Source organism: Chiloscyllium plagiosum, chromosome 7 (assembly GCF_004010195.1).
Source record: "Chiloscyllium plagiosum isolate BGI_BamShark_2017 chromosome 7, ASM401019v2, whole genome shotgun sequence".
Lineage (NCBI taxonomy): Eukaryota > Metazoa > Chordata > Chondrichthyes > Orectolobiformes > Hemiscylliidae > Chiloscyllium > Chiloscyllium plagiosum.
The window spans coordinates 103,000,654-103,006,653 of NC_057716.1; the positions used below are offsets into that span (position 1 = coordinate 103,000,654).

General features: G+C 46.5%; 1 protein-coding gene across 2 annotated transcripts in view; it reads right to left on the reverse strand.

Annotated features, from left to right (window-relative positions):
* The window catches only part of nhej1 (nonhomologous end-joining factor 1), a 297,043-nt gene that overhangs the window by 231,164 nt on the left and 59,879 nt on the right, over positions 1-6,000 (reverse strand). The gene's annotated exons all lie outside the window — the stretch shown is intronic.

The following is a 6,000-nucleotide window of genomic DNA, read 5'->3' on the forward strand; positions in this document are numbered from 1 at the left end:
TTGTAAAATCCTTTTTTTTTTGTACCCTTTCCAGTTTAGTAACATCCTTCCTATAGCATGATGACTGGAATTATATGTAGTACTCCAAATGTAGCCTTACCAATGTCCTGTACAGCCGTAAGGAGAGTCCGGCATGGTAACATCACCCAGTGCAGGAATTGGAGCCATGATGTTGATATTGCTCCCATATCGTAAACCAGCCTTCCAACCAACTGAACTACTGATTCCAGATTATCATGGTCACAAACATGGGACTCCACTACATGCAAATCTTTTGCCATATTCCCAACAACAGTGAGAACTTTCTGCAGAATTGATCATTTCCCATCTCCCCATCAAGTCAGAAGTCAGGAGTGCAATGGGATACCTCCAGTTGGCACTTATCCACCACTTTCAACATTTACTCCCTGCAGCACAGGCAAATAGCAGCAGGAGTGTGTACTATCTCCAAGAGGCACTGCAGCAATTCACCCAGGCTTCTCACATAGCACCTTCCAAACTTGCGACCTCACCCACCTAGAAGGACAAGCTAGATGCAAGGAAGCACTGCGCACTAAAAGTTCCATTCCAAACTCTGCACCATCCTGACTTGGAAATATATCACGGTTGCTTCAGTGTCGCTGGGTCAAAACCTTGGAACGTGCTGTCTAACAGCACTGTAGGTGAGCCTACCCCACATAGAGGAGAAAGTGAGGTCTGCAGATGCTGGAGATCAGAGCTGGAAATGTGTTGCTGGAAAAGCGCAGCAGGTCAGGCAGCATCCAGGGAACAGGAGAATCGACGTTTCGGGCATAAGCCCTTCTTCAGGATTCGGATTTGCTGTAGAGCGGAGGATCCGGAGGGACGTCTGTTGCTGGAGGCTTCGGATTTGCTGTAGAGCGGAGGATCCGGAGGGACGTCTGTTGCTGGAGGCTTCGGATTTGCTGTAGAGCGGAGGATCCGGAGGGACGTCTGTTGCTGGAGGCTTCGGATTTGCTGTAGAGCGGAGGATCCGGAGGGACGTCTGTTGCTGGAGGCTTCGGATTTCACCAGTTTCCTCATTTCCCCTCCCCCCCGCCTGTCTCAGTCAAATCCATCAAATTCAGCACCGCCTTCCTAACCTGCAGTCTTCTTCCCGACCTCTCCGCCCCCACCCCAGTCTGACCTATCACCCTCACCTTGACCTCTTTCCACTTATCACATTTCCGATGCCCCTCCCCCAAGTCCCTCCTCCCTACCTTTTATCTTAGCCTGCTGGACAAACTTTCCCCATTCCTGAAGGGCGGCTTATGCCCGAAACGTCGATTCTCCTGTTCCCTGGATGCTGCCTGACCTGCTGCGCTTTTCCAGCAACACATTTCCTACCCCACATAGACTACAGTAGTTCAGGAATGTGGCTCACCACCAACTTCTGGAGAGCTGTTAGGGAGTGGGAAACCTATGCTAGCCTTGCCAATGATGTTCACAAACCAAGAACAAACAATAAAAATAGTGAATTGGATGGAAGGTGATTTGGGACAACCTGCAGTCGTAACAGGTGTGTCATGAAGACATTGCACGAGTTTCCTTTCCTCAACAGAAGTCAATGGGTACAATAAAGTACATGGATCTTTGATGGCTCTGTCTCCTGCCTGGGGGCCACAGTAGGTGACTTCACTGACTCCAAGCTACCTCAGTTGAGGTGAGCCAACACGTGATCCGATTTGGCTCCATGCCAGCTCTTCTCGCAAAACTACTGACTGAACCTTTCGGAGCAATTGAGAGGCATCAAAAGTGAATTCTTACAACACAAACAGAGGCGATTCATGATTATATATCAATCCCACCCCCACAATCAGTTCAAAGGCACAAGGATAGAGGAGGAGGAGGGTGAAAAGAAAAATCAAAAACCACTTCTCTAATTTTTTTGCAACCCAAACAGTACAGTCACACAGACTCTGCGAACCTAATCCCGAGGTTTCTTCTGTGGTCTTGGATCATATTCTGATTAAAATTCAACTTGATTGACAGAAAGATCAACATTTTACTGCACACACTACTACAAGCTGCACTAACATATGCACCAAGAACCCCTCACTGTAAACACTCAGCCGCTCCAAAATCAACAATTCCTCGGTATATTTCTCTTGATTTTCCTTGCCCATTTGACACACAACATCTAAGCTCAGTAAACCTAATCCCAGGATTTTTTTTTACTGTATGCATGCTTCTTGGGGGAAAAATCCTTTCATATAAAATTTAAACTGACTGACAGAAAGGTCAACATATCCCACACAAAGCACTGTAGTTTAAGGCAGGAATGATATTACTTCAACTGCTCTCAGACAAATATTTTTCCTGTAAATATGAAGGATTCTCCAATCAACTACGTCCCCAATTCGAAACATTCGGGAAAAAAATGTTAAAATAACGCATTTGTTTTCATTGGGGAGAGGGGATTGTTACACAGGCAGACACACGTGCAGGCAGGCACATAGACAGAAACACACACACAGACCCAGACATACACACCCCCACATCCAATCAAGCACAGACACATACACATCCAGATACATGGCAACTAGCTGACTGATTGACCGACCTGCAGGCAGCCTGACTTGTGGACAGACCATCCAAGTGACTGATGCAAAGATTGAACCACCAACAGGTACAATGACTGACTTGCCAATCATAGGACATGCCCACTGACCAAGCAATCAAATGTCAGATGCACAGACCCCTGGCGACCAGGGTGAAGACTGAACAACTAAATGTCAGACAATCAGACTGACAAACCGACTGACAGGCATGCACGCAGACACCACAGGCACTTACCGACTGACTGAGAGGCACACTAAACTGACTAACAGACAGGCATGCCTACTGACCCATGCAAAAACCAAGGATGCACAGACTGGGCCCTATGCAGATTAAGAGACAGCCAGGCAGACCAAATAACATGAAGACCTAGAGATGGGTCCCATGATGTAAACTCCCAGTCGCAGCTGATACTATTGGTCCATCAATTAAGAGCTTGTTTCCTCCAGGAAGGAGGTCTTAGCCTCAGAATATGGGGATTAAAACCATTTGGACTACGGTGAGGAGAAATTCCTTCACTTGTCTCCCCAAAGCCTGTTTGCCAACTACGAGGCACAAGTCAGGAGTGCGATGGAATATTCTTTACTTGCCTGGATGAGTTCAGCTCCAATAACTCTCAATTAGGTTGAAGCTAGTATGGCACGCTGGCTCAGTGGTTAGCATTGTTGCCTCACAAGGCCAGGGACCTTCATTCGATTCCACCCTCGGACGACAGTGTGAAGTTTGCATGTTCTCCCTGTGTCTGCATGGGTTTCCATGAGGTGCTCCAGTTTCCTCCCACAGTCCAAAGATGTGCAAGTTAGGTGCATTGGCCATGCTAAACTACCCATAGTGCTCAGGGATGTGTAGGTTGGGTGCGTTAGCCATGGGAAATGCAGGGTGATAGGATAGGTAGATAAGTCTGGGTGGGATGCTACTCAGTGTAGACTAGTTGGGCTGAATAGCCTGTTTCCACACTGGAGGGATTATATATTATCCTACTTACAACAAAGCTGTCTCCTTGATTGGCACCCCATCTACCACCTTAAACATTCACGTCTTTCACCACCGTAGCAGCAATGTGTACCATCAACAAAACACAGTGGAACAATTCACTAAGGATCCTTCATCAGCACCTTCCAAGCCCATGATCTCTACCATCCAGAAGAACAAGGGCAGCAGATGCACAGGAACGTGACCACTTGCAAGATTTCTCTCCAAGCCACACACCATCCTGACCAGGAAATGTTTCACTGTTTCTTCAATGTTACTTCAGTGGAAATCTTCACCCCATCTCTAACTTCCTCCAGCTCCTACAACTTCCTGAGATCCCTGCAACCCTTGGATTCTGAAACCTTGAACATCCTGACCCACTGCCAGTTGTACCTTCAGCTAACAAGTCATTACCTGAGGAATTCCTGGCATTAATTGCCATACCTGAAATATCCAATGGGTGTAGTTTGCAATTTATGTCTCGCATATTACATGGGAAGTCTATTTCAATTGTATATAGGAGTCTAGGGCTGAACATAGCTGGAAAATTAAAAACAGATCTTTCAGATCAAACAAAAACAGTTATTTTTAAAGGAACTCAGCAGGTCTGACAGCATCAGTGGAGAGAAACCAGAGTTAACGTTCGATGAATATTCTTCAGAGCCTCCTTGAATTTTATGGCTTTATTTTATCATTCAGATTAAAGTTTGGAATTGTTTTCTTTATTGTTAGTCAAAAATTGGGGATTAATGGATTTTTGCAAACCAAAGGCATATGGGTCTATATACAAGGGGAGATAGTGGCATAATGCTAAAGTCACTGAGCTTGTAATCGAGATCCTCAGGCTAATGCTCTGGGAGTTTGGGTTTAAATCCCAGCATGGCAGATTGTGATATTTGTACTTAACAAAAATCTGAAACGAAAGAAAAGCTAACAGAATGACAATTATGTAGCTACTGATGATGTTGTAAAACCCATCTAGTTCTTTAATGCCAGGTCATCCTCACCTGGTCTGGACTACATGTAACCTCCAGACGCACAGCAACAGAGTTGATTCGGAACTACTCTCTGGACAGTTAGGGATGGCAAATATAAGCTGGCCCAGCCAATATTACCCACATCCCATCAAAGTTGAAAAAAGGAAAATGAAGTTGGGTCACAAATCAGCCATGGTCTTATTGAAAGGTGGAACAGAATCAAGGGACTGAATGATCTCCTCCTGCTCCGATACTAATATGCAATCAGACGCAGCACCCCATCCAGTATGTAGGCATTCACTCCCTTTTACCACCGATGCAATGGCAGCAGTGTGCAATACGCACTTTTTAAAGTCACCAACATTCCTTTGCCAGCACCTTCCAAACCCAAGAAGGACAAGGGCAATAGATAGATGGAGCACCATCACTTACAAAGCAATACATTGTCCTAACTTGGAGTTACATTGCTGTGTTTTCACTTACACGGGGACAAAAATCCTGGAACTTCCCTCCTAAAAACACAGTGGGTGCCCCTACAACCAAGGAATACATCAATTCAAGACAACTCACAGCCACTCTCTCCATGGAAATTACAATGTGCTTGCCTAGCCAGTGACACCAACGTATCATGAACAAATTAAAAGAAAGGAAAACGTATCCAGGCAGCCATGGTATATTCAGCATTGCAGGAGTTGGTGCCATCCTTCCCCACGTGGGCATTCAGGGGCAGTCTGTAACCATGGGCAGGTCATTGGTACACCAACATCACCAATAAACTCTTAGGCATGCCCCTCTCCCAGTCACTCTGCTGCTGAAACCTTCATTGAATATTTTGACACTTCTGCACATCTTTTTCTACAAGGCAGAAGTGACTGTGAGTTGCCTCGAATTGATGCATTCCTTCATCAGGAATAGAGGCAGGGAGCCTCCAGGGTGAAGAGATAAATGGGGGGGTGAAGGGGGGAGGGGGGGGAGGTGGGGCTGGGGAGAAGGTGGCAAAGAGTACAATAGGTGAATGGGGGTGGTCTCTGACACCTCCCACCCCTTCCTGGACCTCTTCATCTCCATTAATGTTGACCGACTTGACACTGACATTTTTTTACCAACTCTCACAGCTACCTGGATTACATCTCTTCCCACCCTACCTCCTGCAAAAATGCCATCCATTATTCCCAATTTCTCCGCCTCCGCCATACTGTTTCCAGGAGGACCAGTTCCACCACAGAACACACCAAATGGCCTCCTTCTTTAGGAACCACAATTTCCCTTCCCATGTGGTCAAAGATGCCCTCCAACGCATCTCATCCACATACTGCACCTCCGCCCTCAAACCCCACCCCGCCAACCGCAACAAGGACAGAACACCCCCGTTCCTCACTTTCCACCCTACCAACCTTCACATAAACTGCATCATCCACCGACATTTCCGCCACCTCCAAACAGACCCCACCACCAGAGATATATTTCCCTCCCCACCCCTTTCCGCTTTCCGCAA